The sequence below is a fragment of the Budorcas taxicolor genome, chromosome 2, assembly GCF_023091745.1.
Source record: "Budorcas taxicolor isolate Tak-1 chromosome 2, Takin1.1, whole genome shotgun sequence".
Taxonomy (NCBI): Eukaryota; Metazoa; Chordata; class Mammalia; order Artiodactyla; family Bovidae; genus Budorcas; species Budorcas taxicolor.
In genome coordinates this window covers 43874466-43896985 of record NC_068911.1, presented here as the reverse complement: position 1 = coordinate 43896985, position 22520 = coordinate 43874466, and the positions used below count along the sequence as shown (strand labels likewise).

At 37.3% G+C, this 22520-nt stretch overlaps 2 pseudogenes; one reads left to right on the top strand and one right to left on the bottom strand.

Annotated features, from left to right (window-relative positions):
• Window positions 1-1127: 1127 nt before the first annotated feature.
• LOC128060336 (olfactory receptor 4P4-like) lies at window positions 1128-2172 on the bottom strand (annotated as a pseudogene).
• A 17225-nt stretch (window positions 2173-19397) lies between these two features.
• On the top strand, window positions 19398-20348 carry LOC128043426 (olfactory receptor 1165-like; annotated as a pseudogene).
• Window positions 20349-22520: the final 2172 nt, after the last annotated feature.

The following is a 22520-nucleotide window of genomic DNA, read 5'->3' as shown; positions in this document are numbered from 1 at the left end:
AATATAAGTCCCATTCTCACACCCTCACCACTCCAAAGGAAAGTTATTATCAGAATGGTTACATTTCTGATACATAACAGGAGACTGGGCAATAAAATAGCTCATACTAACTGAGCACATACTGTATGGCCAAGCAGTATTTTCAGTCCTGCACATATCTTCACAAGACTGTGTGCTGGGCTATTATCACTTGATGGATGGTTTGTTGAGCATATGTCCTCGTCCTTATAGTTAGTAAGCAATTCTGGATCCCGAAGAGATACCTGTAACAAATATACACTATCAGGTGCTGGTCTTAGCCAGAGTTGCAGTTCATGTTTACACGGACAGAGTTGGGAGAGACAGTTCCTTCAGTTCAGTTCAGTTCAGTTGCTCAGTCGTGTCCAACTCTTTGTGATCCCATGAACCACAGCATGCCAGGACTCTCTGTCCATCACCAATTCCCAGAATCCATCCAAACCCATGTCAATCGAGTCAGTGATGCCATCCAACCATCTCATCCTCTGTCACCCCCTTCTCCTCCTGCCCTCAATCCCTCCCAGCATCAGAGTCTTTTCCAATGAGCCAACACTTCACATGAGGTGGCCAAAGTACTGGAATTTCAAAAGAAAAGAGTACCAGTGTTGGACACATAAGAAGCTCCAGATGCCACTGGCTACAAAATTATCAGAGTAGAAAGCTATATTTTTAAGAAATAGAGTTGCAGGTCCAAAATTTGGCCATTTAGAATATTCTTTAAACGATGCAAGTAAATGTTGGAATTATCTTCTAAATCATTGCTACCTGGAATTGGCTTTATTGATTAAAGTCACATACAAAATGGGCAATATGTGTTTTCAGTGTTGATTTGTATTACATGATACCTTTGATAGTCTATTGCTAAATATCTAAACTGATTACAGAACCAAAAGATCAGAGGGGAAGAGGAGCTATAAATAAGAAGACAAGAAAACTAGAAAAGAGTACGGCAAAGAGTCTGGATAAATCCAGGGAGTTGTAAGCTCTTGTTCATATTTGAATCTATATGTTGCTAAAACAAAACAAAAAACATAGGCAAGCATTATACATTTTAAAGTTTTCAGTATATAAAATTCAACAAGTTCAGTGGTGAAAATCAGAGGTATGTTTTAGTTCATTTCCTTTCTTACTGTGATATGGCACCAGAGTTTCTTTATGGCATTTTTTCATTTCTATGTTTCTCAGTGTGTAGATTAGATGGTTGAACATGGGAGCAATGATAGGATAAAAGAGGGAACACTTTGTCTTCTGGTAAAGTAGTTGCTGGCCTGGCATGCTGCAATTCATGAGGTCCCAAAGAGTCAGACACGACTGAGCTACTGAACTGAACTGAACTGAAAGTAGTTCCTGGTCCAACATAAATGAAGAATAAAGGAGCAAAAAAGAGGACCACCACAGTGATGTGGGAACTGCAGGTGGAGAGAGCTTTGTGGCAATTCTCTGCAGAGTAGGACCTGACAGTTTATAACATCACACCATAGGATAGCAACAAGACCACAAAAATCACCAGGCCCATGAGGCCCGAATTGGCGATGACAAGGAGACCGATTGTGGTGGTGTCAGTGCAGGCCAGTTTCAGCAAAGGATACACATCACAGAAGTAATGATCTGTTTTGTTGGGGCTGCAGTAGGGTAAAAAGATGGCCAGGAGAAACTGACTGAAGGAATGCAGGAAGCCCCTAGCGCAGGAAGCAGCGATCATTGCAACGCATTTCTATCTGGTCAGGATCAGAGTGCAGCACAGAGGCTTGCAGGTGTCCACATAGTGATCATAGGCCATTCCCGTGAGGATGAAGACCTCGACTCCCCCAAAGAAGTGCATGGTTAAGAGCTGTGTCATGCAGCCATGGCAGGAAATGGTCTTCTTTGCTGCCAGCAAGTCAGCAATTAACTTGGGGGTCATAATGGAGGTGTAACAAAGGTCTGTGAGGGAGAAGTGACTCAGGAAGAAATACATGGGCTGCTTCATAAATTGACTGGAGGCGATAGAAATCATGACAAGTAGGTTTCCGATCAGAACTGCAATGTAACAAAGTAAGAACAGCAAAACAAAACAAAACAAAACAAACAAACAAAAACACAGTGAATTTCAATTTCCTTTTTCTGAGAAAGTCCTAAGAGAATAAATTCTGTGATGTTATTCCTATTTTCCATGACTCAGAGCGGTTTGTAGCCACCTGCAATTAGTTTTCAGTCTTTATAAATATGTAAATATAATGATGCATAGTATTCCTTGTCATCAGTTCAGTTCAGTTCAGTTCAGTCACTCAGTCTGTGTCTGATCCAACTCTTTGTGACCCCATGGACTGCAGCATGGGGCATTTTATAATAGAAAGTGTTCAAAACTTGAAGAAAAAAAAATTTCTTTTATTTTAAAAAGCTTTCCTTACGTTCTTTTTGTTTATGAGGAAAATATTAATTCCTCATAAACAACTTTGATACTTGATTTGAAAACTAACACTGTGGAATGCAGTATATTTACATAACAATTCTATTAGCATGTATTATCAACCATAACTGGATATTATGCCCTGGTAGAATTTAAGAAATGGTAATTTAGAAAAAAAAATCAGTCATCTCTTTCCTAGCCTCACTATTATTTATTGAGAAAATAGAAACAGAAATGAAACCTTGAGAGAAAATAAAAAGGCACAAATATATGAGATATAATATGTGGATAATGTTATATGTGAAAAATTTCCTTCCATCCATGCTAGCTGGAAATGTGATAAATAGAAAAAAATAAAAACAAATTTTGAATCATGAGGTATATATACATGGCCAAAATCAGCTATATTTATTTTGTGCCTAATTTACAAATGTGCTTAATTTATAGATAAAATATTATATTTTATAGTCACACAAAGGGATAGCAAGCAAAGTATAATTACCTCTGTTTTTTCAAAAGATATCATCTCAAACTTTAAAAATATGTGTTTTAGATATTCAGTAAAGCATTTGAGGATACTAAGTTTCACTTGAATTTTAGTCACTTAAAATTTTAGTGTCTTATTCACTTGCACAAATTGGTTTCTTTCTAACTGATGTACTGTTCAACTCTTTCTAATAATCAGTCATCCTGTAAATGTTTAATTCTTTCTGTTCCTATATCACATGTCTTAGTATCTCAGGCTGGCTTTTCTCTCTCTCATTTCTGTTATTTTTACCTCCTTCACCTCCTAGTCACTACTATAAAGTAATGTAAGGCCAGCTATAATAATGTATTTATAACTATCACATCTTTAACTAAACCAATACCTTTCTACTGGTAGAAGTTCAAGAAAGATAGACTAGGGAAAACTACAGAGAACTAATCATTCCACTAAATCACACTAAAATTTACTTCAGCTATATAAAACACAGGACTTTGGTATTTAAAATATTGTATTTAATTTACTCCAAACTTCAGAACCAATATATTCACAATTTATTTTCAAATCTGTAATGTTCCTCTCCTTCTTTTTCATTTACAGAGAAATTACCATTCAAACCTGTGTACAAAAAAAATGGGGTTTGGAAGAGTTAAACTGCAAATCTATATAGTGTATGAGAGTCATCATCAATGGCCACAAAATGACATTTAAATATGTATCATACTGAATAGAGAAGAGGGGATATTTGTAGTTATCAAATAAGCCATCTCATTCAACTCTCAAATACATTTTAGGCTTTTAAAATTATTCTCAATAATTTAAGCACAGGCTGGAATCAAGATTGCCGGGAGAAATATCAATAACCTCAGATATACAGATAACACCACCCTTATGGCAGAAAGTGAAGAGGAACTAAAAAGCTTCTTGATGAAAGTGAAAGAGGAGAGTGAAAAAGTTGGCTTAAAGCTCAACATTTGGAAAACTAAGATCATGGCATCTGGTCCCATCACTTCATAGCAAATAGATGGGGAAACAGTGGAAACAGTGTCAGACTCTTTTTTTGAGCTCCAAAATCACTGCAGATGGTGACTTCAGCCATGAAATTAAAAGATGCTTACTTCTTGAAAGAAAAGTTATGACCAACCTAGATAGCATATTCAAAAGCAGAAACATTACTTTGCCAACAAAGGCCAGTCTAGTCAAGGCTATGGTTTTTCCAGTAATCATGTATGGATGTGAGAGTTAGACTGTGAAGAAAGCTGAGTGACGAAGAATTGATGCTTTTGAACTGTGGTGTTGGAGAAGACTCTTGAGAGTCCCTTGGACTGCAAGGAGATCCAACCAGTCCATTCTAGAGGAGATCAGTCTTGGATGTTCTTTAGAAGGACTGATGCCAAAGCTGAAACTCCAATACTTTGGCCACCTCCTGCAAAGAGTTGACTCATTGGAAAAGACTCTGATGCTGGGAGGGACTGGGGGCAGGAGGAGAAGGGGACAACAGAGGATGAGATGTCTGGATGGCATCACTGATTCAATGGAAATGGGTTTGGGTGAACTCCGGGAGTTGGTGATGGACAGGGAAGCCTGGCATGCTGCAATTCATGGGGTTGCAAAGTCGGACACGACTGAGCGACTGGACGGAACTGAACTGAATGCTCTATTTTAACTTCTCCCCTAAATTATATTCTTCTGATTTGGTGGGAAACAATGTAAATTAAATCTTGAATCACAAATTATTCTTTACATAATACTTGACTTGCTGCATGAACTAATCAGTTTACTTACATTTTCTCAACCTTTTTTCCCCTTTACAGTATGTCTAAAATCCTGCCTATGTGAGATTCTTTATCAGATAACAGGCCAAATTATATTTGAAAAAGACAATGTAAATGCCATTTTGGTAAATGTGCTTGCAGACTAAACTGGAAAATCAATGAAATTATTATGAATTGTTGAGAAAGTAAACAGAAGCTTTTAAAATGCAGATTCTTTTGTCTTACCAATACTTGAATATTTCAGGCAAAATTGATAATTATTTTTTAAATTATTATAATGTAAATGCACTCAACCTAGTCAATTAGAAAGAGATGTGAAAATGTAAAAGACGTGAAAAATATGTGAAAATACCTATAAAATTTACTTTTTAAAATATAAACATTGTATAATGCCTGACTCAAAAACTATAACCTATATTCCTAAACAATTTGAAAGCATTTTCCCTATTTACAATTATTTCTATGAAAATAAAAAATATGATTCATATGTCTACAAACATCATTTTCCATTTTCATATTTTAAAACATAAATATTATATCATCTTAACAGAAGATATTATTTAAAATACTGGACTATTTGGAAAACTAAACAAAATGTTGTCCCCTTCATCTCATTGCACTATTTTCTAACTTGTTACCATGAGTATGCCACATCCCTATTTTGTATTTCAGTTTAGACATCAATAAGCAATGGGAGTTAATCCAAATCTTTAAAGGTCTCTGCTGGACCCGAAGTTTTTGTCCATGATTCTGACATAAATTTTGAGGAGTCAGCAGCTGGTTGTTGATGACTATTATTTTCCAAACATATCAGAATAAATTTAAAACTCCTCTCCAGGCTATTCTCTCTCTTATCTCTTATAAGATTAACTGACCCAGTCTCAAAAGGAAGCACAACTCCTCAAGCTCTCCTTTACTTTCGATCCTTTGAAGTGAAGTCGCTCAGTCGTGTCCGACTCTTTGCGACCCCATGGACTACATGTAGCCTACCAGGCTCCTCTGTCCATGGGATTTTCCAGGAAGTAGTACTGGAATGGACTGCCATTTCCTTCCCAACCCAGGGATTGAACCCAGGTCTCCCACATTGTAGACAGACGCTTCACCGTCTGAGCCATTAAGTTCCCTTTATCCAATCCAGGTATATGGAAATCTATCATTTCTAGTTCAAACTTAAGTATTCTTCTCTGAAATTCCTAATGATTCCATGAAGCAGTGAGGCTGGACCAGCAGTTCCAAATCAATCTTTGTTCAGTTTTATCACAATGTATTAAACTCCTGCTACTCCCAGGCAGAGCTCACTAACTACAGTCCAGGATGCCATGGTTACTCAAATATTCTGTTTCATGGTTCTTAGAACTACCTACCTTGCTTCATATTTTTACCTAATTATTGTCAGATACTGTTAAATGCTTTAGCTTATCTCTCTTAAAAAATCTTATCTTGGTGAGAGTTAGGGCCAGTGCCTCATTTTCTCCCTGACCTGGACATAATGAAAAACAAAACCAAACAAAATGTATGCCATTCAGATCTGTGTTGAATAGTGACTGCTTGAATTTGGAACAGATTATGTAAACTTTCTGAGCCACCTTAATTGTTTAATCTCTGAATAAAGGAAAATAAAACTCAAATTATTAATTAGTTATCAATTACAATGTGCCAGGAGTTGTACTAGGTGGAAAAAAGACTAAAATCACCTAGGAGACTTTACTGAAATTATCATTTAGTAAGTTAGTTACCTAGATCTTCCATAATAAGATTGTGACTGGATAATGAAAGGATGAATTATGAAGAATTTGATGTATTTGATTATACAATGCATTCCTCATTTAATCAATTATAGGGCACTTTGTCTCATCATGAATTAAATTATTAATTATGTTAGTTTCTCATTATATCCTCACTCTATACTTTGATTATCTTAAGTGTTCAGTATGTATTTGTCAAATAAATAATTTTTATTTCAATATTTGATAGAATGAAATGAAAATTCATTTTAATTATGTCATTGTCAATATAATTGTTTTGTCATGTATTTAAGAGACATAGAAACACAGAATCTTATAGTCATATTTACTTCAGAATGATAGAGACTCGGAAAGATCAACTTAGAATTGCTCCTCTAATGTTCACTAGTTTTCTGTCTACTAGCAAAAATCATTTGAAGGTCACATAAACCCATCCCTGTAACCTTACCCCATTTCTCACTCATTTGGCTTACTGTGGAGACTAGACCCTTAAGAGTAGTCTTATACATTAAAACTCAGTCATTTGCCCTAACACCCTGGTTGTCTCCAGCCTGGGTGATCTCCAAAATGTACAGAACTAAATCTGACCATGCTCTATTCATCACTCTTTCATTTATTCTGAATAATTATTCAGATCAACTTTATTAACTTTCTATTTTAATAAAAGCTCTATCTTGGCTGAAATGTAATAGAATAAGTGGTGTTAATACAGGAATGAGAAACTCAAGCTACAAATATGGCACATTCAGGCAATTGATAGAAAGTAAAAGCAGAGTGATTTAACATACTCTGTACTTCTTGAGGTTTTCTTTAACAGATTTTTTGTATCTTTAACTGAAATATAAGTCACTGACTTTCTGCTTTACTTGGTTCCCTTTAATATTCCCCAAGTTATGAAAAAATGTTTATCACTGTCATTGTTTATTACCTTATGCAATCGACATAGGAAGGGTAAGTTATCACACATGAATTGTATAAAAAAATATGTAACCATGAAAGAGATGTTCCATGTTACCAGGTAGATAGAGCAATAGTTTCAAATATTGACTGAATGTAAACGTGGCTAAAGTTTTCTAACAAACATTAGCCAGAGGACAAATGATCATTAAATTATATTTAAATAATAAATTCTAAAATCATATTGATCTAGCAACAGTGATTAATTGTGAGTTGATTAAAGAAAAGTTAACTCATGTGCAACTCACTAGATATTTGGCTTAAATCTAAGGTACATGTAATATTTCACAGTACCATATCTTACGTTAACCAGTATATTCTATGACTATGTAGTAATATGTCTCATTATACAAATAATTTTGAAGAAATCTGAAAATAGAACTTACCTGCTCTTTAAGGTAAGGTGTCCAGCTTTTTTCTTAACCAAATTCAAAAGGCTTTTCCAAGTTTTATTTTAATATTTCAGAGAATAAAATGATGCCATCAGCATTTATTTATTCTTTATTTCTCTTTAAATAACACTTATATTCTATGCTGAACATAAAAACAAAGACAAAACATGGTTCCTAACTGATTTCTATACAACTTTACCAGGGAGATATTTAACTTGCAGACATTTATTTCAGTATCTCGGTGAGTTTGGAAATTCCCTTTGGAATAACTTGACCAAAGTGAAGCTTATTTTTTTAACATTATTCAAAGACCTAACAATAGTTATATCGATCAAGTCATATTTTCCCTATGCATATATGGAAACGAAGTACAAATCATCTTTTATTTTAATCCAGGGACAATTGTGAGAAAACTCTAATGACCTGGAAAGAAAGCTCATAATACCCACAGCTCAGAAAGAAGAAGTGAAGAAAGAGAAGAAAACTCTGAGTTGCAGGTAAAAGGAAAATATTGATGCTGCCTCAATTCAGTTTGTGGAGGGTGCTGGCTGTTCCAGCATGCATCACCTATAGTCTATTAATAATAAAACCACTTTGAAAAGTTAGCATGATCTGTTGTCCTTTCTTCCTCAGTTTCCTTTACTGTTGATTTTTCTGTCAACAATTCACACAAACAGCTCCTTTATTTACCTCATACCTGTAGTGGAACACAATACCAAGTCTTTTTGTGATTATTTATGTTTTTCTTATTTCTCAGTAACATTTTGAGACAGTATTTTCACTTATTTGACAGCATTTTATTCAAGCTCCAGAGACCATATTCCTGAAATGTGTTTACATTAAAAAAAAAGGCACTTTAACTATTTTAAGTACACAACTCCGTGGCATTGATTATATTTAAAATATTGTGCAACTGCTGTATATTTCCAAAACATTTTCATTACTCCAAACAGAAACTTTGAACCCATTAAGAAGTAATAACTCCTCAGCTTCCTTTTGCTCGGCCGCTGATATCTTGTAATATACTCTGCCTCTGTAAATCTGCTTCTTACATTTTATATAAGTGGAATCACACAATGTTTATTTCTCCAATCCCTTTTTTTCAAAATTAATTAGTTAATTTGGCTGTATCAAGTCTTAGCTGTGGCACAGAGATCTCTCATTGCACTGCTTCGGCTCTTCATTGCAGTATGGGGCCTCAGTTGCTCCTCTGCATGTGGGATGTTAGTCCCCAATCAGGGATTGAACCCACATCCCCTGCATTGCAAGGTGCATTCTTAACCACAAGACCACCAAGGAAGTCCCCTGTTTTCTACCTAGTAATTTAATCTTCAGTTCAACTCAGTTCAGGCATTCAGTAATGCCAAACTCTTTGCGACCTCGTGGACAGCAGCACACCAGGCTTCCCTGTCCATCAACCCCCGGACCTTGCTCAAACTCATGTCCTTTGAGTTGGTGATGTCGTCCCCTTCTCCTCCTGCCCTCAATCTTTCCCAGCATCAAGGTGCATTCAATAAGTCAGTTCTTCATATCAGGTGACAAAAGTATTGCAGTTTCAGTTTCAATTTCAGCATCAGCCTTTCCAATGAATATACAAGACTGATTTCCTTTAGGATTGACTGGTTGGATCTCCTTGCAGTTTAAGGGACTCTCAAGAGTCTTCTCCAACACCACAGTATAAAAGCATCAGTTCTTTGGTGCTCAGTTTTCTTTATAGTCCAACTCTCACATCCCTACATGACCACTGGAAAAACCATAGATTTGATTAGATGGACAATTGTCAGTAATGTAATGTCTCTTATTTTTAATATGCTGTCAAGTTTGGTCATAGCTTTTCTTCCAAGGAGCAGGCATCTTTTAATTTCATGACTGCAGTCTTCATCTACAGAGATTTGGGAGCCCCCTCAAAAAAAAAAAAAAGTGTTTCACCATTTCCATTGTTTCTCCATCTATTTGCCATGAAATGATGGGACTGGATGCCATGATCTTACTCTTTTTAATTTTGAATCTTAAGCCAGCTTTTAAACTCTCCTCTTTCACTTTAATCAAACGGCTCTTTAGCTCCTTTTCACTTTCTGCCATAAGGGTGGTGTCATCTGCTATCTGAGGTTATTGATATTTCTCCTGGCAATCTTGATTCCAGCTTGTGTTTCTTCCAGTCCAGCGTTTCTCATGATGTACTCTGCATATAAATTAAATAAGCAGGGTGACAATATACAGTCTTGATGTACTCCTTTTCCTATTTGGAACCAGTCTGTTATTCCATGTGAAGTTCTAACAGTTTTTCAAATAGGAAAATAAGTACGTCAAGGCTGTATATTGTCCCCCTGCTTATTTAACTTATATGCAGAGTACATCATGAGAAACAATGGACTAGAAGAAACACAAGCTGGAATCAAGATGCCGGGAGAAATATCAATAACCTCAGATAGCAGATGACACCACCCTTATGGCAGAAAGTGAAGAGGAACTAAAAAGCTTCTTGATGAAAGTGAAAGTGGAGAGTGAAAAAGTTGGCTTAAAGTTCAACATTCAGAAAACGAAGATTATGGCATCGGTCCCATCACTTCATGGGAAATAGATGGGGAAACAGTGGAAAAAGTGTCATACTTTATTTTGGGGGGCTCCCAAATCACTGCAGATGGTGATTGCAGCCATGAAATTAAAAGACGCTTACCCCTTGGAAGAAAAGTTATGACTAACCTAGATAGCATATTCAAAAGCAGAGACATTACTTTGCCGACTAAGGTCCATCTAGTCAAGGCTATGGTTTTTCCTGTGGTTGTGTATGCATGTGAGAGTTGGATTGTGAAGAACGCTGAGCGCTGAAGAATTGATGCTTTTGAACTGTGGTGTTGGAGAAGACTCTTGAGAGTCCCTTGGGCTGCAAGGAGGTCAAACCAGTCCATTCTGAAGGAGATCAGCCCTGGGATTTCTTTGGAAGGAATGGTGCTAAAGCTGAAACTCCAGTACTTTGGCCACCTCATGCGAACAGTTGACTCATTGGAAAAGACTGTGATGCTGGGAGGGATTGGGGGCAGAAGGAGAAGGGGATGACAGAAGATGAGATGGCTGAATGGCACCACTGACTCAATGTACATGAGTTTGGGTGAACTCCGGGGGTTGGTGATGGACAGGGAGGCCTGGCATGCTGCAATTCATGATGTTACAAAGAATCAGACACGACTGAGTGACTGAACTGAACTGAACTAATGGCAGAAATCAACACAGCATTGCAAAAATTAAAAAAAAAAGAAACAAAAATAGTGTTCTCTGTGTCTGTGTGTAGTTTAATAAAGATCTGTTACTAACACAAAAACTATTTAGAAAATTTGAGAATGCATCATGTAATTTCTGACATATTCAGTAATGTTTCAAGATAGTAATTAAAATATACTCTTTTAAATATAAAATTTGAAGTTATGTAACTTATAATTTGGTTCTCATTAGATTTTTATCTTAAGTAGAAAAGAAAACAATACAGAAAAGGATTGAATAGTTGCAGAATCTTTTTAGCACAGATTATTTTTTACTTGGTAAATCCTCTTGAATAGGCAGTTTATTTATACAATTGCAATGAAAACTCTTTTCCAAAAATTCTCAGATTGCACTTTCAATCTAAGAGTAAACATTTGAACTACAAAACTAAATGCATTGATATGTTAGATAACATAGGTAAGTTCACTAATGACTATATTAAGTAACATTTAAGAACTACTGTTTCTACAGATGGTTTTACGTGCTGCTGACTCACTTCAGTCGTATCCGACTCTGCGCAACCCCAAAGACAGCAGCCCACCAGGCTCCCACATCCTTGGGATTCTCCAGGCAAGAACACTGGAGTGGGTTGCCATTTTCTTCTCCAATGCATGAAAATGAAAAGTGAAAGTGAAGTCGCTCAGTCATGTCTGACCCTCAGCAACCCCATGGACTGCAGCCTACCAGGCTCCTCTGTCCATGGGATTTTCCAGGCAGGAGTACTGGAGTGGGGTGCCATCGGCTTCTCTAGATTTGCATGCTACTTATCTGTAAAACTTTTGGATGTAACAAGTATAAACATAACTTTTCTTTCTTGAAAGACTATGACTAAATGGTTGCTGAAGATACATGCAGTACTGCTGAGAACTGTACAGTTCATTTCAATGGCTGAGTAATAATTCATTGTGTATTTGTACCACAGTTTTCTTATCCATTCATCTACTGATGGACATCTAGGTTGCTTCCATGTCCTGGCTATTATAAACAACGCTGTGATGAACATTGGCGTACACATATCTCTCAATTCTGTTTTCCTCGGTGTGTATGCCCAGCAGTGGGATTGCTGGGTCATAAGGCACTTCTATTTCAAGTTTTTTAAGGAATCTCCACACTGTTCTCCATAGTGACTGTACTAGTTTGCATTCCCACCAACAGTGTAAAAAAGAATACATTTGAATCAGTTCTAATGAGGTAGATGAAACTGGAGCTGATTATAGAGTGAAGCAAGCCAGAAAGAAAAACACCAATACAGCATATTAACACATATATATGGAATTTAGAAAGATAGTAACGACAACCCTGTATGTGAGACAGCAATAGAGACACAGATGTATAGAACAGACTTTTGGACTCTGTGGGAGAGGGAGAGGGTGGGATGATTTGGGAGAATGGCATTGAAACATGTATAATATCATGTAAGAAACAAATAGCCAGTCTAGGTTCGATGCAGGATACAGGATGCTTGGGGCTGGTGCACTGGGATGACTCAGAGAGATGGTATGGGGACGGAGGTGGGAGGGGGGTTCAGGATTGGGAACTCATGTACACCCGTGGTGGAGTTATGTTGATGTATGGCATAAATGCTGGAGAGGGTGTGGAGAAGACGGAACCCTCTTACACGGTTGGTGGTAATGCAAACTAGTACAGCCGCTATGGAGAACAGTGTGGAGATTCCTTAAAAAATTGCAAATAGAACCTTATGACCCAGCAATCCCACTTCTGGGCATACACAACGAGGAAACCAGAATTGAAAGAGACACGTGAATCCCAGTGTTCATCGCAGCACTGTTTATAATAGCCAGGACATGGAAACAACCTAGATGTCCATCAGTGGATGAATGGATAAGAAAGCTGTGGTACATGTACACAATGGAGTATTACTCAGCCATTAAAAGGAATACATTTTAATCAGTTCTAATGAGGTGCATGAAACTGGAACCTATTATACTGAGTGAAGTAAGCCAGAAAGAAAAATACCAATACAGTATACTAACACATATATATGGAATTTAGAAAGATAGTAATGATAACCCTCTATGTGAGACAGCAAAGAGACACAGATGTATAGAACAGACTTTTGGACTCTGTGGGAGAGGGAGAGGGTTGGATGATTTGGGAGAATGGCATTGAAACATGTATACTACCAGGTAAGACACGAATCGCCAGTCTATGTCCAATGCAGGATACAGGATGCTTGGGGCTGGTGCACGGGGATGATCCAGAGAGATGATATGGGGAGGGAGGTGGGAGGGGGGTTCAGGATTGGGAACTCATGTACACCCGTGGCAGATTCATGTCAATGTATGGCAAAACCAATACAGTATTGTAAAGCAAAATAAAGTAAAAGGAAAAACAAAATAATACAGTATTGTAAAGTAAAATAAATTAAATTTAAAAAAAAAGGAATTGTACAATTCCATGTTAACTTCTTTGTGGAGCAATAATTACAAAACCTGAATCTGGTCCATGATGTATACATGTCAATATTAATACATTGACTAAGTAAAGAGGGCATCAGCCAATATACTGACTGATATTGGGCACATATCTTACTATATTATTGTTACAAGACATTTTCCTTACATAACTAAAGTCAAAGTGTGGTGGCTCAGTCATGTCCAACTGTTTGTGAGTCCATAGACTCTAGCCCATGTTTCCCCTGGTGGCCTAGTGGTAAAGAATCTGCCTGCTACGCAGAGGACACAGGAGATCTGGGTTCGATCCCTGGGTGGGGAATATCCCCTGCAGGAGGTCATGGTAACCCACTCCAGTATTCTTGCCTGGAGAATCCTATGGACAAAGGAACCTGGCGGGCTACAGTCCACATGTATGCAGAGTTAGATATGACTGAAGTGACTAAGCACGCATGCATGGACTGTAGTCCATGGGCTTCCTCTGTCCATGGGATTCTCCAGGCAAGTACACTGGAATGGGTAGCCATTCTCTTCTCCAGATGATCTTGCCCCATCCAGGGATCAAATCCATGTCTCCTGCATTGTAGGTAGATTCTTTACCGTCTGAGCCACCAGGGAAGCCCTTACATAAGGGAAATTCAGAATCAAAAAATGTAAAAAGTTTAAAATATAATGATTCAAGTTTATTAAAAATAGTTTCTTGATGTGATACCTGTCTCCATTCTTCCATGTTTTACTAACATGGCATCCTCCTGTCTTAAAGATGGTACTCTTCCAGTGTGATCATTACTGCACAATATCTTCTTTTTTATTTTTAATCAAATCTTAAATATTAAAAAAATAATTTCCTATTATAACCCTCTAGTGAGGTTTATGTTTTCCCAAAGAAATTCAAGTTAGTAATGGTAATTTTGGGGAAGACTTTCAAATATGGTATTTGGACAATATCTAACCTTAAACACAGGCCAAGCATCGTATGAATAAAAATTTGGATTCCAATAATCAATGATCTGTAGTAATATTATGGTTTATAAATTATCCTTTGTGGATGACTGTAATATATATATAGTGTTCACTGAACCAAATATCTTGAAAATTGGCTGTCTGTCATGAAAGTTTTGTTCTGACCACAGAAAATGGGAGAAAATGAGCTATGGGTTCTTTTGATTGTCCTGGGGAACTTTCAAATTTTGTAGGAAACTTTGGCAAAATTACTTTGAAAGAAGTTGAAATATCTTATGGTAGCCGCAAAAGCCTCTTATTTTTTATTAAGCCACTAGGAAAGTTCCCTAAATTTCTCAGTGGGAAAACTGTGTGTCAGAGACTATGTAGTCCTCAACATTATAAAATAATTTTATCACATGATCTGTGACATTCTACAATATTGTTGGCATTCCAGTCTATTTTGATATTTCCCCCCAGTTTCCTGTTGATGTCTGTTAGGATACAGCCTGATTTTGTATCGGACAAATGAAATAGTTCTTCCTTTCAAAAACATTTTTCAACAATCTATCTGGGTCCACTAACAATTTATTTAAATATCTCTGTAGCCTAGACTCTTGAACCTCAACATATCTCCTGATGAATATTTTCCTTAATTTAACTTTTCTTTCTTCTAATTTTTCTTTTTTTTTCTTTCTCACTGTACTTGTTTTTGTTATTTAAAAAATAACAAATTCTGAAAATAAAACCATTTATTTGACACTTACCCCGTTCACAAATCTTTAAATCTGAATTTGAAATCTCTGTTTTTAAACAAAACAGATGCCACATCACAAATAATTAAGACATCCATTTTTTTAAATGTGTTTACATAATGCAATCCCAACCTCTCTATGGGAGCATGCACAATCTGGGCTTCTCTATCTAGAAGCATTGTCAAAGCTTATGAAATTAAGGTCTTCAAGCTTTAACCAAACTACATATTGGAGGGTAAAAAACACTGTTTCCATCCCTCGTCTGGGAAGATCCCACATGTCACACGGCAACTAAGCCTTTACACCATGACTACTGAGCTTGTGTTCTGGAGCCATGAGCCAAAAATAAATAAATAAATATTTTTAAAAAGAAACAAAGTGGCATCATATACACAGTGCTTGCTTTAAGTAAAACTAGCATGCAATTCTGAACACAATTTGGAAGAAAGGAATTTAAAATTACACAGTAATACTTTATAGAGTTAATAAACTTGTTGCACTAATTATCTTTGGTCTACATGGACTTCAGCTATCTTTACATTTATATTTGAATTAATAAAAAGCATACTAATAAATCTGTAAAATAACAAAAAATTAAAAAAAACCTATTTCAAGGGATTCTCTTTTTTCTTTTTTTGTGAATTAATTTATTTATTTTAATTGGAGGCTAATTACTTTACAATGTTGTAGTGTTTTTTTGCCATACATTTACATGTATCAGCCATGGGTGTACAAGTGATTCTCTTTTAAAATGCTCCTTTGGTTGGATTTACCAGCATATTTGGTGATTCAATCCCTGACAAAACTTCAGTTGAAATATCAGGCCAACTGTACTGATGTGGTTGACAATAGATTCTCAAACGAGTAAGCAGATATTTTCTTTATTTCTTAGCCCTCACATATTAAAAACAGCTTACACTTGTAAATGGGAACTTAATTAGCTACTGAGTTGTAGGTTACCCATTTGGCTAAATCTTCCAAAATTAGATGCACCAGAATTGTCAATCACTGAATTATTTGTGTAATCTTTGTTTTCCAATGCCCCTACATATGTGTATATCAAGATTTCCTACACAGGAAACTATGTGTGTGTGTGTGTGTGTGTATGCATGTTCAGTTGTGTCTGACTTTTTGAGATCCCCTAGACTGTAGGCCACCAGGCTCCTCTGTTCATGGAATTTTCCAGGGAAGAATACTGGAGTTGTTGCAATTTCCTCCTCCAAAGAAACTCTGTAGTATCATTTTATTGGGTCTTTCCTGATATGTGACATAAAGGAGTCGGTGCAGGGATCACATTAATGAATTAAAAATATTAGTGCTATGACCTCTGTGACTATAGTACAGAAATATAGCTGGATCTATCACCAGTCAGTCAGTTCAGTTGCTCAGTCGTTTTTGCCTCTTGTGACCCCATGGACTGCAGAACGCCAGGCTTCCCTGTCCATCACCAACTCCCAGAGCTTACTCAAACTCATGCCTATTGAGTCGGTGATACCATCCAACTAACTCATCCTCTGTAGTCACCTTCTCCTCGTGCCTTCAATCTTTCCCAACATCAGGGCTTTTCCAATGTGTCAGCTCTTTGCATCAGGTGGCCAAAGTATTGGAGTTTCAGCTTCAGCATCAGTCCTTCCAATGAATATTCAGGACTGATTTCCTTTAGGATGGACTGGTTGGATCTCCTTGCTGTCCATGACAGGATCATAACACCTAATCAATCTCCCCTCTACCAACCCATAGCTGATGACACTCATATTCAAGGCATGACAAATAATAAGCCTAACTGGCTAAATGCTAAAATATGTATAGTATAATATTGTGTATTTTGTATACTGTAATGTTAACTGTGTTTCCATATCAATATATGTTCAGTTCAGTCGCTCAGAAGTGTCTGATTCTTTGCGTCTCCTTGAATCGCAGCACCCCAGGCCTCCCTGTCCATCACCAAATTCCGGAGTTCACTCAGACTCAAGTCCATCGAGTCAGTGATGCCATCCAGCCATCTCATCCTCTGTCGTCCCCTTCTCCTCCTGCCCCCAGTCCCTCCCAGGATATGAGTCTTTTCCAATGAGTCAACTCTTCACATGAGGTGGCCAAAGTACTGGAGTTTCAGCTTTAGCATCATTCCTTCCAAAGAAATCCCAGGGCTGATCTCCTTCAGAATGGACTGGTTGGATCGCCTTGCAGTCCAAGGGACTCTCAAGAGTCTTTTCCAACACCACGGTTCAAAAGCATCAATTCTTCGGCGCTCAGCCGTCTTCACATCCATACATGACCACTGGAAAAACCATAGACTTGACAAGACGGACCTTAGTCGGCAAAGTAATGTCTCAGCTTTTGGATAGACTGTCTAGGTTGGTCATAACTTTTCTTCCAAGGAGTAAGCGTCTTTTAATTTCATGGCTGCAGTCACCATCTGCAGTGATTTTGGAGTCCCCCAAAATAATGTCTGACACTATTTCCACTGTTTCCCCATCTATTTCTCATGAAGTGATGGGACCAGATGCCATGATCTTCATTTTCTGAATGTTGAGCTTTAAGCCAACTTTTTCACTCTCCACTTTCGCTTTTATCAAGAAGCTTTTTAGTTCCTCTTCACTTTCTGCCATAAGGGTGATGTCGTCTGCATATCTGAGGTTATTGATATTTCTCCTGGCAATCTTGATTCCAGCTTGTGATATAGAGATATGTAAAACTAAAAAGCACATTGTATCAGCCATAATTTGGGTTAGGTTCATTGGAAAATATACTAATGTAATTTTTCATAATTTTAAGAAGTATAGCCTCTATATGGTCTTCCCAGGTGGCACTAGTGCTAAAGAACTCTTCTGCCAGTGCAAGAGACATAAAGAGACAAGGGTTCAGTTCCTGGGTCAGGAAGATCCCCTGGATGAGGGAAAAACAATCTGCTCCAGTATTCTTGCCTGGAGAATTCCATGGACAGAAGAGCCTGATGGGCTATAGTCCATGGGGTCGCAAAAAGCCCAACATGGCTGAAGCGAACGAACACAGCACGGACACAGCCTCTGTATGGAGGTGAATTATTTTTAAAAACATCAGTAATAGGTCAATGACAAAGAAATCATATTGTAAATTACAGAAGAGGAATTTTCCTTTAGTTATTCTATATGTGTGTATGTTAGTAGCTCAGTTGTGTCTGACTCTTTGCTACCCCATGGATTGTAGCCTGCCAGGCTTCTCTGTCCATGGGATTCTCCAGGTAAGAGTACTGAAGTGGGTTGCCATTTCCTTCTCCATTATTCTGTCTATAGCTCATGACAATAAACTCTGTAAGAATTCTTCAGGGTTTGAGTCCATAAGGTTAGGTGATTAGACATAAAACAAATTAAAACACCATCCTGTAGTATAATTTCTAGGTCTACTTATTATTCAAGGACCTGTTCATTCTCATGCTGCAATTTCTTGACTGTTGCAAAAATAACATGATATCTCTTGCTATCTTTATTATCTATATTTTGCAGGGATCATCAACTTTCTGAATAAAGGACTGGAAATATTTAAACAAAAAATTCAATTTTGATACAAAGTATGTATGCAGCATATTAATATTAGCAAGGAATCCATCATAAAAATACACCAAGGATATCTGGCATTTGATGAGTTGATTAACCTAGGATCATCCTTACTCTGATCTGAGGGATATGGGATCCAGAAGGTTTTTGGCAGAGGAAACCTATATGAACTGAAAATAGCAATATACAGGCTAAATTCTACTTTTATTAATCCCAGAACCATTGTGCATGTGCAGTTATGTGTTTAACCGCAGAGAAACTTACTATTAAATTTTTCTTTATGTATTAAAATTGTTTAATCTTACCCAGAGCAATTGTACTGTTATCATATGACTGCCGTAATTCAATCGATGATTTGTTTAGTTATTTTTTTTTCTGATTTTCTTCTATGTAGCCTGTGTTCTCATATAATTATATTTTATCTTGAGGATATTTAATGCATCATATTTATTTAGGAATCATTTATATAAAACACTGCTACTGATAAATACTATTCTCTCTTGTTTTCCAGGTAAGGAAACTAAAGTTCTTAAGGATAAAGCTAATTTCCCATAATCAAATTCACTTAAATTGTCAAGTAAAGACCAATCTGACACTTCAGAACATTCCTGGGTATACACTGATCACACTGCCTTCACTAGCTTAGTTTGGGCTATCTTCAGTTTCTTTCACTCCACCTTCTCATGTTCCACTGCTCAATTTTAATTCTTTTTTTTATCTTTTAAATCAAGATCCATGGTACTGGATGAAGGAAATCAGAGCCCTGTGACCATGTGCATCCTCTTGGGCTTCTCAAAACACCCATGCCTCCAGGCACCCCTTTTCCTGATGTTCTTGACCATTTAAACAGTCACTCTGGTGGGAAACCTTGGCATAACTGTAGTCATAAGGATCAATCTCAAACACCACACACCAGCGTACTTTTTCCTCAGCCATCTATCCTCTTGGGATATTTGTTCTTCCAGTGTATTTACACCCAAACTCCTAGATACCTTGGTTGTGGAAGACAGAGATAACTCTTTCAAAGGATGCATAGCACGGTTTTCTTTGGCTGTGTATTTGTGATTCCAGAAATGTCCATGCTAGCAGTCATGGCCTATGACCAGTTTGTGGCTGTTTGTAACCCCCTGCTCTACACAGTTGCTGTGTCTCCTAAGCTCTGCAGCCTCAAGGTCGCTGGAACATACACATGGGGTGGAATGTGTTCCTTGACAACCACATGTTCTCTTTTGGAGCTGTCCTTCTGCAGTTCTAATGTCATACATCACTTTGGCTGTGAGTATTCTACATCATCTCTGCTTCCTGTTCTGATACCTATTTCAGTCAACTGACATGTTTCATTGTTTCTACATCCAATGAGGTGTCTGTAGCCTCCTGATTATCCTCACCTCCTATGTTTTCATAATTGTCACAGTCATCAAGATGCCTTCAGCTGGTGGACTCCAAAAAGCCTTCTCCACCTGTGCCTCCCACCTGAGCACCATCAACATTTTCCACAGGACTGTCCTGTTCCTTTATTGTGTACCCAACTCCAAAAGCTCATGGCTTCTGGTCAAAGTAGCCACTGTGTGTTTTACTGTCATGATTTCTATGCTGAATCCCCTTATCAATTGTCTTTGGAATAAAGATGTGAAAGATACAGTCAGGAGTTTGATAACTATGAAGCTGCTTTCTCCCTCAATATAATTCAGAAGCCCAATGGGACTGTAAAACCATTTGAAGTAAAGTCAACCTGTGTATAAGCCAAATAAATATGCTTGTGTTCATATTATGCCTAATAATTTTCACATATATTTCTGATGCTAGTTTACCTTTATTTTAAGTAAATATATGATTCTAGGAATCAGCAAACTAAAATGGACTGGAATGGGTGAATTTAACTCAGGTGACCATTATATTTACTACTGCAGGCAGGAATCCCTTAGAAGAAATGAAGTAACCATCATGGTCAACAAAAGAGCCCAAAATGCAATACTTGGATGCAGTCTCAAAAATAACAGAATGATCTCTGTTCATTTCCAAGGCAAACCATTCAATATCACACTAATTCAAGTCTATGCCCCAACCAGTAACGCTGAAGAAGCTGAAGTTGAACGGTTTTATGAAGACCTACAAGAACTTTTAGAACTAACATCCAAAAAAGATATCCTTTTCATCATAGGGGAATAGAATGCAAAAGTAATAAGTCAAGAAACATCTGGCATAACAGGCAAATTTGGCCTTGGAATATGGAATGAAGCTGGGCAAAGGATAATAGAGTGTTACCAAGAGAACACACTGGTCATAGCAAATACCCTCTTTCAACAACATAAGAGAAGACTCTACACATGGACATCACCAGATGGTCAACACTGAAATCAGATTGATTATATTCTTTGCAGCCAAAGATGTACAAGTTCTATACAATCAGCAAAAACAAGACTCAGAGATGACTGTGGCACAGATCATGAGGTCCTTATTGCAAAATTCAGACTTAAATTGAAGAAAGTAGGGAAAACCACTAGACCATTCAGGTATGACCTAAATCAAATCCCTTATTATTATACAGTGGAAGTGAGAAATAGATTTAAGAGACTAGATCTGATAGATAGAGTCGCTGATGAACTATGGAGGGAGGTTCATGACATTGTACAGGAGATAGGGATCAAGATCATCCCCATGGAAAAGAAATACAAAAAAAGCAAAATGTCTGTCTGGGGAAGCCTGACAAATAGCTTTGAAAAGAAGAGAAATGGTTTTCTTTTTTTGTGGCATCTTTGTCAGGTTTTGGTATTAGGGTGATGGTGGCCTTATAGAATGAGTTTGAAAGTTTACCTTCCTCTGCAATTTTCTGGAATAGTTTGAGTAGGATGGGTGTTAGCTCTTCTTGAAATTGTTGGTAGAATTCAGTTATGAAGCTGTCTGGACCTGGGCTTTTGCTTGCTGGAAGATTTCTGATTATAGTTTCAATTTCCGTGCTTATGATGGGTCTGTTAAGATTTTCTATTTCTTCCTGGTTCAGTTTTGGAAAGTTGTACTTTTCTAAGAATTTGTCCATTTCATCCACGTTGTCCATTTTTATTGGCATATAATTGCTGATAATAATCTCTTATGATCCTTTGTATTTCTGTGTTGTCTGTTGTGATCTCTCCATTTTCATTTCTAATTTTATTGATTTGATTTTCTCCCTTTGTTTCTTGATGAGTCTGGCTAATGGTTTGTCAATTTTATTTATCCTTTCAAAGAAAGAGCTTTTGAGATTCCTTAAAAAATTGCAAACAGAACTGCCTTATGACCCAGCAATCCCACTTCTGGGCATACACAACGAGGAAACCAGAATTGAAAGAGACATGTGTACCCCAATGTTCATCGCAGCACTGTTTACAATAGCCAGGACATGGAAACAACCTAGATGTCCATCAGCAGATGAATGGATAAGAAAGCTGTGGTACATATACACAATGGAGTATTACTCAGCCCTTAAAAAGAATAAATTTGAATCAGTTCTAATGAGGTGGATGAAACCAGAGACTATTATACAGAGTGAAGTAAGCCAGAAAGAAAAACACCAATTCAGTATACTAAGACATATATATGGAATTTAGAAAGATGGTACTGATAACCCTGTATGCGAGACAGCAAAAGAGACACAAATATTTAGAACGGACTTTTGGACTCAGAGGGAGAGGGAGAGGGTGGGATGATTTGGGAGAATGGCATTGAAACATGCATACTATCATGTAAGAAACGAATCACCAGTCTATGTTCGATACAAGATACAGGATGCTTGGGGCTGGTGCACAGGGATGACCCAGAGAGATGATATGGGGTGGGAGGTGAGAAGTGGGGTTCAGGATTGGGAACTCATGTACACCCGTG